The sequence below is a fragment of the Pseudophryne corroboree genome, chromosome 8, assembly GCF_028390025.1.
Source record: "Pseudophryne corroboree isolate aPseCor3 chromosome 8, aPseCor3.hap2, whole genome shotgun sequence".
NCBI classification, from domain to species: domain Eukaryota; kingdom Metazoa; phylum Chordata; class Amphibia; order Anura; family Myobatrachidae; genus Pseudophryne; species Pseudophryne corroboree.
The window spans coordinates 444,859,743-444,872,003 of NC_086451.1; the positions used below are offsets into that span (position 1 = coordinate 444,859,743).

General features: G+C 47.9%; 1 long non-coding RNA gene across 1 annotated transcript in view; it reads right to left on the bottom strand.

The window, feature by feature from the left end:
- The window catches only part of LOC134949529 (uncharacterized), a 68,439-nt gene that overhangs the window by 54,165 nt on the left and 2,013 nt on the right, over window positions 1-12,261 (bottom strand). The gene's annotated exons all lie outside the window — the stretch shown is intronic.

Genomic DNA, 12,261 nt, shown 5'->3' on the forward strand with positions numbered 1-12,261 from the left:
TGTGACTGCTCCCCAGCCTTGAAGGCTGGCATCCGTGGTCACCAGGACCCAGTCCTGTATGCCGAAACTGCGGCCCTCTAGATGATGAGCACCCTGCATCCACCACAGTAGAGACACCCTGGTCCTTGGAGACAGGGTTATCATTTGATGCATTTGAAGATGCGATCCCGACCACTTATCTAAGAGGTCTCACTGGAAGGTCCTCGCATGGAACCTGCCGAATGGAATTGCTTCGTATGAAGCCACCATTTTTCCCAGGACTCGTGTGCAACGATGCACCGATACCCTTTTTGGTTTTAGGAGGTCTCTGACTAGAGATGACAGCTCCTTGGCTTTCTCCTGCGGGAGAAACACTTTTTTCTGTTCTGTGTCCAAAATCATCCCCAGGAACAGTAAGCGAGTGGAAGGAACCAGCTGTGACTTTGGAATGTTCAGAATCCAGCCATGCTGTTGTAGCACCTCCTGAGATAGTGCTACTCCGACCAGTAACTGCTCCCTGGACCTTGCCTTTATAAGGAGATCGTCCAAGTATGGGATAAATAAAAACTCCCTTTTTTTTTTGAAGGAGTATCATCATTTCTGCCATTACCTTGGTAAACACCCTCGGTGCCGTGGACAGTCCAAACGGTAGTGTCTGGAATTGGTAATGGCAATCCTGTACCACAATCTGAGGTACTCCTGGTGAGGAAGGTAAATAGGGACATGCAGGTAAGCATCCTTGATGTCCAGGGATACCATGTAATCCCCCTCGTCCAGGCTTGCAATATCCGCCCTGAGCGATTCCATCTTGAACTTTGTTATGTAAGTGTTCAAGGATTTCCATTTTAAAATGTGTCTCACCGAACCGGCTGGTTTCGGTACCACAAACAGTGTGGAATAGTAACCCCGTCCTTGTTGAAGTAGGGGCACCTTGACTATCACCTGCTGGGAATACAGCTTGTGAATTGCCTCTAGCACAGCCTCCCTGCCTGAGGGAGTTGTCGGCAAGGCAGATTTGAGTAAACGGCGGGGGGGAGACGCCTCGACTTCCAGCTTGTACCCCTGAGATACTACTTGAAGGATCCAGGGATCCACCTGTGAGCGAGCCCACTGATTGCTGAAATTTTTGAGGCGGCCCCCCACCGTACCTGGCTACGCCTGTGGAGCCCCCGCGTCATGCGGTGGACTCAGAGGAAGCAGGGGAAGAATTTTGATTCTGGGAACTGGCTGCTGGTGCAGCTTTTTCCCTCTTCCCTCGTTTGACCCGCCTGCTTTTTTGAAGCCGAAAGGACTGTACCTGATAATACAGTGCGTTTCTTAGGCTGTGAGGAAACCTGAGGTAAAATATTTTCATCCCAGCTGTTGCTGTGGATACGAGGTCCCAGAGACCATCCCCAACCAATTCCTCACCCTTATAAGGCTCTATGTGCCTTTTAATGTCAGCATCACCTGTCCAGTGTCGGGTCTCCAATACCCTCCTGACAGAATGGACATTGCAATAATTCAGGATGCCAGCCGGCAAAATATTCCTCTGTGCATCCCTCATATATAAGACGACGTCTTATGTTCGCAAAATAGTATCCCTGTTTGAAAGGGGTACAGACCACGCTGCAGCAGTCTGCAGGTCTCAGTCTAGTACCTGAGTGTGTAATTACAGACTTCAGGATAGCCTCCTGCTATTTATCAGCAGGTACCTTCAAAGTGGCCGTATCCTAAGACGGCAGTGCCACCTTGACAAACGTGTGAGCGCCTTATCCACCCTAGGGGATATCTCCCAGCGTAACTTATCCTCTGGCGGGAAAGGGTACGCCATCAGTAACTTGTTAGAAATTACCAGTTTCTTATCGGGGAAACCCACGCTTTTTCACACTTCATTCACTCATTTGATGGGGGAACAAAACTCTGCCTGCTTTTTCTCCCCACACATAAAACCCTTTGTTTTTAGTGGTACTTGGGTTAATGTCAGAAATGTGTAACACATTTTATATTGCCGGGATCATGTAACGGATGTTCCTAGTGGATTGTGTATATGTCTCAACCTCGTCGACACTGGAGTCAGACTCCGTGTCGACATCTGTGTCTGCCATCTGAGGGAGCATTGATGGCCTTTGAGACGTCTGGGCAGGCGCGGGCTGAGAAGCTGGCTGTCCCATAGCTGTTACGTCATCCAGCCTTTTATGTAAGGAGTTGACACTGTCGGTTAATACCTTTCACCTATCCATCCACTCTGGTGTCGGCCCACAGGGGCGACATCTCATTTATCGGCATCTGCTCCGCCTCCACATAAGTCTCCTCATCAAACATGTCGACACAGCCGTACCGACACACCGCACACACACAAGGAATGCTCCAATGAGGACAGGACCCACAAAAGCCCTTTGGGGGGACAGAGTGAGAGTATGCCAGCACACACCAGAGCGCTATATAATGCAGGGACTAACTGAGTTATGTCCCCTATAGCTGCTTTTATATAATTTATACTGCGCCTAAATTTAGTGCCCCCCCTCTCTGTTTTAACCCTGTTCTGTAGTGTAGACTGCAGGGGAGAGCCAGGGAGCTTCCCTCCAACGGAGCTGTGAGGGAAAAATGGCGCCAGTGTGCTGAGGAGATAGGCTCCGCACCTTTTTCGCTGACTTTTCTCCCGCATTTTTATGGAATCTGGCAGGGGTTAATATACATCCATATAGCCCTGGGGGTTATATGTGATGTATTTTTGCCAGCCAAGGTGTTTATATTGCTGCTCAGGGCGCCCCCCCCAGCGCCCTGCACCCTCAGTGACCGGAGTGTGTGGTGTGCATGAGGAGCAATGGCGCACAGCTGCAGTGCTGTGCGCTACCTTGGTGAAGACTGATGTCTTCTGCCGCCGTTTTTCCGGACCTCTTCTTGCTTCTGGCTCTGTAAGGGGGACGGCGGCGCGGCTCCGGGACCGAACACCAAGGACTGGGCCTGCGGTCGATCCCTCTGGAGCTAATGGTGTCCAGTAGCCTAAGAAGCCCAATCCGGCTGCAAGCAGGCGAGTTCGCTTCTTCTCCCCTTAGTCCCTCGCTGCAGTGAGCCTGTTGCCAGCAGGTCTCACTGAAAATAAAAAACCTAAATCTATACTTTCTTTCTAAGGGCTCAGGAGAGCCCCTAGTGTGCATCCAACCTCGGCCGGGCACAAGATCTAACTGAGGCTTGGAGGAGGGTCATAGTGGGAGGAGCCAGTGCACACCAGGTAGTCATAAATCTTTCTAGAGTGCCCAGCCTCCTTCGGAGCCCGCTATTCCCCATGGTCCTTACGGAGTTCCCAGCATCCACTAGGACGTTAGAGAAATAATATTTATGGTCAATGTGATAGGTAATACCAGTGTTGGTGACTACCAAACATAAAATACATGATCATACAGAGCGCCACCCTGCACACCAACACATAATAGAACCTACGGATGACCGGTAAGCACAATTTACTTAACGTAATCATTTTTGTTGATTATCTCAACAAGAATTTTTTGACCTTGGGTTGCTGTATAAAAAAAGAAAATAAAAATGCGGAGAATCCAGGGCGCCATGATTCAAGAACATTTGGGAACCACTGGCCTAATGTATGTACAGTAGAACTGCAGACCTTCATCCAGGAGCAGACTGGAGACATGCCTTTAGTTCTACCAGACACTTGGCCAGTTGAGACAATGGGGGTAATTCCAAGTTGATCGCAGCAGGAAATTTTTTAGCAGTTGGGCAAAACCATGTGCACTGCAGGGGAGGCAGATATAACATGTGCAGAGAGAGTTAGATTTGGGTGTGGTGTGTTCAATCTGCAATCTAAATTGCAGTGTAAAAATAAGCAGCCAGTATTTACCCTGCACAGAAACAAAATAACCCACCCAAATCTAACTCTCTCTGCACATGTTATATCTGCCTCCCCTGCAGTGCACATGTTATATCTGCCTCCACTGCAGTGCACATGTTATATCTGCCTCCACTGCAGTGCACATGTTATATCTGCCTCCACTGCAGTGCACATGGTTTTGCCCAACTGCAAAAAAAATTCCTGCTGCGATCAACTTGGAATTACCCCCAATATGAGGAAAGGGGAACTCCTACATGGTCACACCAATGGCCGACCAGCCAGGACCACCACACAGGTTCCCTGGAGATAAGATACCCATCACTGCTCTGCTTGCAATCAATGGGAAGTTGGCAGATTTAATCAGCATCGTTTATTGACCTAATACCATGGTATAATACATTGTACTGTCCCAATGCATTATTACTACAGAATCTTATACCATCTGTTATGGATTTATCTTTTGTTGCTAAACAAGGAACTATTTATTTTGCCTTCCAGTAATACATTTTCAAGAAATATAAATTTGTACCATAACCTACAGTGTGCCTTGTACTTGTCATATTGCCTTGTAACACCTACTAATTTCATTATTCCTTCACGTGGTACCGCTTTAAGGATACAGATCACATCGCATCAACGGGGTCCTGAACCATATGACAGTGAAATTCCCTGCAAAACATTTTTCTGCCACCAAATAGCACATTTTTGGAAAGTCGTCCTAAACAATGCGAGCATGCCAGCTTAAAGCAGCAATCCCTAATAGGTTTATGTCTGGTCTTTAAATAACAAAGGAAGTACCTTTGAAGCATTCATGTAATTTGTCTTAGCTGTCATTCTTCAAACCATTATCTTCTTTTCAAAATCTCTCTGGAGTGCAGACAAGTATGGCTGCAGCAGGCTCTTAGACTTACAGAATATCATGTGATGCCAGAAGGGTGAGTAGGAGATGGGGAAGAGGGGGGAGGTGGGAATGCCACACAGTGCAGGAAATGCCTCTGTGTTCACTACATCATGTGTCATGTGACTAGGATAGCCACATGACACTGCAGAATTATAAATCAATATTTGCATTGTTTTGTCTCATTAGAAGGAGAAGCAGACCAGACATCCCCAAACTTTAATCTGCTAAAAATAAAAATATATACCCTATTATTATTTTGTGGAGTACAAATATCTGAGGATCACCCAAAAAAATACTCCATGCTCTATCCATTTATATTTTCATCCAATTATGCCTGCTCTGTGCAGTTCCGCAAAATGAAGTCAAAAAATAAGAATTTACTTACCGATAATTCTATTTCTCGGAGTCCGTAGTGGATGCTGGGGTTCCTGAAAGGACCATGGGGAATAGCGGCTCCGCAGGAGACAGGGCACAAAAAGTAAAGCTTTAGTATCAGGTGGTGTGCACTGGCTCCTCCCCCTATGACCCTCCTCCAAGCCAGTTAGATACTGTGCCCGGACGAGCGTACATAATAAGGAAGGATTTTGAATCCCGGGTAAGACTCATACCAGCCACACCAATCACACTGTACAACCTGTGATCTGAACCCAGTTAACAGTATGATAACAGCGGAGCCTCTGAAAAGATGGCTCACAACAATAATAACCCGATTTTTGTAACTATGTACAAGTATTGCAGATAATCCGCACTTGGGATGGGCGCCCAGCATCCACTACGGACTCCGAGAAATAGAATTATCGGTAAGTAAATTCTTATTTTCTCTATCGTCCTAGTGGATGCTGGGGTTCCTGAAAGGACCATGGGGATAATACCAAAGCTCCCAAACGGGCGGGAGAGTGCGGATGACTCTGCAGCACCGAATGAGAGAACTCCAGGTCCTCCTTAGCCAGGGTATCAAATTTGTAGGATTTTACAAACGTGTTTGCCCCTGACTAAATAACCGCTCGGCAAAGTTGTAAAAGCCGAGACCCCTCGGGCAGCCGCCCAAGATGAGCCCACCTTCCTTGTGGAATGGGCATTTACATATTTTGGCTGTGGCAGGCCTGCCACAGAATGTGCAAGCTGAATTGTATTACACATCCAACTAGCAATAGTCTGCTTAGAAGCAAAAGCACCCAGTTTGTTGGGTGCATACAGGATAACAGCAAGTCAGTTTTCCTGACTCCAGCCGTCCTGGAACATATTTTCAGGGCCCTGACAACATCTAGCAACTTGGAGTCCTCCAAGTCCCTAGTAGGTGCAAGGCACCACAATAAGCTGGTTCAGGTGAAACACTGACACCACCTTAGGGAGAGAACTGGGGACGAGTCCGCAGCTCTGCCCTGTCCGAATGGACAAACAGATATGGGCTTTTTTGAGAAAAAACCACCAATTTGACACTCGCCTGGTCCAGGCCAGGGCCAAGATCATGGTCACTTTTCATGTGAGATGCTTCAAATCCACAGATTTGACTGGTTTTAAACCAATGTGATTTGAGGAATCCCAGAACTACGTTGAGATCCCACAGTGCCACTGGAGGCACAAAAGGGGGTTGTATATGCAATACTCCCTTGACAAAATTCTGGACTTCAGGAACTGAAGCCAATTCTTTCTGGAAGAAAATCGACAGGGCCGAAATTTGAACCTTAATGGACCCCAATTTGAGGCCCATAGACACTCCTGTTTTCAGGAAATGCAGGAAACGACCGAGTTGAAATTTCTTTGTGGGGCCTTCCTGGCCTCACACCACGCAACATATTTTCGCCACATGTGGTGATAATGTTGTGCGGTCACCTCCTTTCTGGCTTTGACCAGGGTAGGAATGACCTCTTCCGGAATGCCTTTTTCCCTTAGGATCCGGCGTTCCACCGCCATGCCGACAAACGCAGCTGCGGTAAGTCTTGGAACAGACATGGTACTTGCTGAAGCAAGTCCCTTCTTAGCGGCAGAGGCCATAAAACCTCTGTAAGCATCTCTTGAAGTTCCGGGTACCAAGTCCTTCTTGGCCAATCCGGAGCCATGAGTATAGTTCTTACTCCTCTACGTCTTATAATTCTCAGCACCTTAGGTATGAGAAGCAGAGGAGGGAACACATACACCGACTGGTACACCCACGGTGTTACCAGAACGTCCACAGCTATTGCCTGAGGGTCTCTTGACCTGGCGCAATACCTGTCCCGTTTTTTGTTCAGACGGGACGCCATCATGTCCACCTTTGGTATTTCCCAACGGTTTACAATCATGTGGAAAAAACTTCCCGATGAAGTTTCCACTCTCCCGGGTGGAGGTCGTGCCTGCTGAGGAAGTCTGCTTCCCAGTTTCCATTCCCGGGATGAAACACTGCTGACAGTGCTATCACATGATTTTCCGCCCAGCGAAAAGTCCTTGCAGTTTTTGCCATTGCCCTCCTGCTTCTTGTGTCGCCCTGTCAGTTTACGTGGGCGACTGCCGTGATGTTTTTCCCACTGGATCAATACCGGCTGACCTTGAAGCAGAGGTCTTGCTAAGCTTAGAGTATTATAATTTTACCCTTAGCTCCAGTATATTTATGTGGAGAAAAGTCTCCAGACTTGATCACACTCCCTGGAAATTTTTTCCTTGTGTGACTGCTCCCCAGCCTCTCGGGCTGGGCTCCGTGGTCACCAGCATCCAATCCTGAATGCCAAATCTGCGGCCCTCTAGAAGATGGGCACTCTATAACCACCACAGGAGAGACACCCTTGTCCTTGGATATAGGGTTATCCGCTGATGCATCTGAAGATGCGATCCGGACCATTTTTCCAGCAGATCCCACTGAAAAGTTCTTGCGTGAAATCTGCCGAATGGAATTGCTTCGTAGGAAGCCACCATTTTTACCAGGACCCTTGTGCAATGATGCACTGTTTTTAGGAGGTTCCTGACTAGCTCGGATAACTCCCTGGCTTTCTCTTCCGGGAGAAACACCTTTTTCTGGACTGTGTCCAGAATCATCCCTAGGCACAGCAGACGTGTCGTCGGGATCAGCTGCGATTTTGGAATATTTAGAATCCACCCGTGCTGTTGTAGCAGTATCCGAGATAGTGCTACTCCGACCTCCAACTGTTCCCTGGACTATGCCCTTATCAGGAGATCGTCCAAGTAAGGGATAATTAAGACGCCTTTTCTTCGAAGAAGAATCATTTCGGCCATTACCTTGGTAAAGACCCGGGGTGCCGTGGACAATCCAAACGGCAGCGTCTAAAACTGATAGTGACAGTTCTGCACCACGAACCTGAGGTACCCTTAGTGAGAAGGGCAAATTTGGGACATAGAGGTAAGCATCCCTGATGTCCCCGGACACTATATAGTCCCCTTCTTCCTGGTTCGTTGTCACTGCTCTGAGTGACTCCATCTTGATTTGAACCTTTGTAAGTGTTCAAAAAATTTTTTAGAATAAGTCTCACCTAGCCTTCTGGCTTCAGTACCACAATATAGTGTGGAATAATACCCCTTTTCCTTGTAGTAGGAGGGGTAATTTAATTATCACCTGCTGGGAATACAGCTTGTGAATTTTTTCCCATACTGCCTCCTTGTCGGAGGGAGACCTTGGTAAAGCAGACTTCAGGAGCCTGCGAAGAGGAAACGTCTCTACATTCCAATCTGTACCCCTGGGATACTACTTGTAGGATCCAGGGGTCCTGTACGGTCTCAGCGCCATGCTGAGAACTTGTCAGAAGCGGTGGAGCGCTTCTGTTCCTGGGAATGGGCTGCCTGCTGCAGTCTTCTTCCCTTTCCTCTATCCCTGGGCAGATATGATCTTATAGGGACGAAAAGACTGAGGTTGAAAAGACGGTGTCTTTTTCTGCAGAGATGTGACTTAGGGTAAAAACGGTGGATTTTCCAGCAGTTGCCGTGGCCACCAGGTCCGATGGACCGACCCCAAAAAACTCCTCTTCCTTTATACGGCAATACACCTTTTTGCCGTTTGGAATCTGCATCACCTGACCACTGTCGTGTCCATAACATCTTCTGGCAGATATGGACATCGCATTTACTCTTGATGCCAGAGTGCAAATATCCCTCTGTGCATCTCGCATATATAGAAATGCATCCTTTAAATGCTCTATAGTCAATAAAATACTGTCCCTGTCAAGGGTATCAATATTTTTAGTCAGGGAATCCGACCAAGCCACCCCAGCTCTGCACATCCAGGCTGAGGCGATCGCTGGTCGCAGTATAACACCAGTATGTGTGTATATACTTTTTATGATATTTTCCAGCCTCCTGTCAGCTGGTCCTTGAGGACGGCCCTATCTATAGACGGTACCGCCACTTGTTTTGATAAGCGTGTGAGCGCCTTATCCACCCTAAGGGGTGTTTCCCAACGCGCCCTAACTTCTGGCGGGAAAGGGTATACCGCCCATAATTTTCTATCGGGGGGAACCCACGCATCATCACACACTTTATTTAATTTATCTGATTCAGGAAAAACTACTGTAGTTTTTTCACATCCCACATAATACCCTCTTTTGTGGTACTTGTAGTATCAGAAATATGTAACACCTCCTTCATTGCCTTTAACGTGTGGCCCTAATAAGGAATACGTTTGTTTATTCACCGTCGACACTGGATTCAGTGTCCCTGTCTGTGTCTGTGTCGACCGACTAAAGTAAACGGGCGTTTTAAAACCCCTGACGGTGTTTTTGAAACGTCTGGACCGGTACTAATTGTTTGTCGGCCGTCTCATGTCGTCAACCGACCTTGCAGCGTGTTGACATTATCACGTAATTCCCTAAATAAGCCATCCATTCCGGTGTCGACTCCCTAGAGAGTGACATCACCATTACAGGCAATTGCTCCGCCTCCTCACCAACATCGTCCTCATACATGTCGACACACACGTACCGACACACAGCACACACACAGGGAATGCTCTGATAGAGGACAGGACCCACTAGCCCTTTGGAGAGACAGAGGGAGAGTTTGCCAGCACACACCAAAAACGCTATAATTATATAGGGACAACCTTATATAAGTGTTTTCCCTTATAGCATCTGTTTTATATATTTCTAACGCCAAATTAGTGCCCCCCCTCTCTGTTTTAACCCTGTTTCTGTAGTGCAGTGCAGGGGAGAGCCTGGGAGCCTTCCCTCCAGCCTTTCTGTGAGGGAAAATGGCGCTGTGTGCTGAGGAGATAGGCCCCGCCCCTTTTTCGGCGGCCTCGTCTCCCGCTTTTAACGGATTCTGGCAGGGGTTAAATATCTCCATATAGCCTCCGGAGGCTATATGTGAGGTATTTTTAGCCAAAATAGGTTTTCATTTGCCTCCCAGGGCGCCCCCCTCCCAGCGCCCTGCACCCTCAGTGACTGCCGTGTGAAGTGTGCTGAGAGGAAAATGGCGCACAGCTGCAGTGCTGTGCGCTACCTTTAGAAGACTGAGGAGTCTTCTGCCGCCGATTCTGGACCTCTTCTTACTTCAGCATCTGCAAGGGGGCCGGCGGCAAGGCTCCGGTGACCATCCAGGCTGTACCTGTGATCGTCCCTCTGGAGCTGATGTCCAGTAGCCAAGAAGCCAATCCATCCTGCACGCAGGTGAGTTCACTTCTTCTCCCCTAAGTCCCTCGTTGCAGTGATCCTGTTGCCAGCAGGACTCACTGTAAAATAAAAAACCTAAGCTAAACTTTTCTAAGCAGCTCTTTAGGAGAGCCACCTAGATTGCACCCTTCTCGGCCGGGCACAAAAATCTAACTGGCTTGGAGGAGGGTCATAGGGGGAGGAGCCAGTGCACACCACCTGATACTAAAGCTTTACTTTTTGTGCCCTGTCTCCTGCGGAGCCGCTATTCCCCATGGTCCTTTCAGGAACCCCAGCATCCACTAGGACGATAGAGAAATAAAATTACCAGTTTGCTGTATGGAAAAATGGTCATTAAAGTTTCTCCAAGTTTGACACATTGCACAATCATGCAGTTTTAATATTAGAATGTTTTGCAACACTTCCCCTAGTGGTCATCAATGGCACTACAAAAATTCACGGCAGGCCCATCTCCGCTACAGATTAGGGGGTGGCAGCCATTTTATGGATTAAATTTTGATCATCACTTCACAAAATGGCTGCCTACTCTATAGATTAGTAAAACTAACATGGCATAAGCCACATAAAACTCAGGCAAAATGAAAGTCAATGTCCCACGTTGACCTAACTTGATTAAATTCAGGGGCAGATGAACTAAGCCTTGGAGAGTGATAAAGTGTAGAGAGATAAACTACCAATCAGCTCCTTACTGTCATTTTTTCAAACACAGCCTGTAAGATGATGTTTAGGAGCTGATTGGTTGGTGCTTTATTTCTCTCCACAGCTTAGTACATCTCCCCGTCCTGTGCGGGATTTGAAGGGAAGGGATCTGCCTTCATACCATTAAGGGGAACTCCGACAGCATGTAACGCCCCTCCCCCAGCCAGGAAAGGTACTGTATGGGAACCCTGCGGCTCAGGAAATCCTCACTTCCTCCTGTGTGTGCAGCAGATGACTCTTGAGGCAGGACCCTCTGGAGGAAATGTTAGATGGTCAGAGAGCAGAGTTCTGGACCAGCTGTGGCATTATCCAGTCACCTCAGTGATTATCTCCCTAATACAATCTACTACTAATTTGGTCCTGGGTTAAAGTGACACTGCCTGGTGGGACCCTTAAACCCGTCATTAGTCAGTATGGGTGTGCCAGTCAATCTCCGCATATACATGAATATAGAAAGTTAGTATTATTTATGGACCAGTCCAGTGTCGGACTGGGGCATGTAGGGCCCACCGGGGGAATGCAGAGGTAGGGGCCCATGTTTAGGGGTGTGGCTGCTCTCCAGAGGGGGGGGGTGTCCAGCTACAATATTGGTTAGCCTAACCAGTAGAGAGTGCATGGGCTGGGCCCCTTCATAAATATATTAATTAAATATTGCTAGTGCATGCCTGATACTGTACCAGAAATGCACCGTAGAGAATACACCACAGTCCTGTGCAGTATAAGGTAACATATGTATAATTCGAGTGCACAGTCTGGAACCTGATCCCTAGATGAGGAGGAGGTGGTAGGGCCCACCGGGGGTTTCCCCGGTGGGCCAGTCCAGCCCTGGACCAGTCATTTGTTGTGCCCAGGCTGTTTTTTTCCCTCTTCCACCCATCAGTCTCTATTAATATGTTGACCTTTGCATTGGTGCAGTTTACCAAACGGTGATTTTTACAGTAATTATGTTAGCCACTACAGCATGCCGATTGTACGTATATAGGGGGTCATTCCGAGTTATTCGCTAGCAGATTTTGGTTGCAGCGCAGCGATCAGGCAAAAAAACTGCACTTCTGCGCATGCGTATTCGGCGCAATGCGCACGCGCGTCATACTATTACAACGAACTATGTCGTTTCACACAAGGTCTAGCGAAGCTTTTCAGTCGCACTGCTGGCCGCAGAGTGATTGACAGGAAGTGGGTGTTTCTGGGTGTCAACTGACAGTTTTCAGGGAGTGAGCGGAAAAACGCAGACGTGCCAGATAAAAACGCAGGCGTGGCTG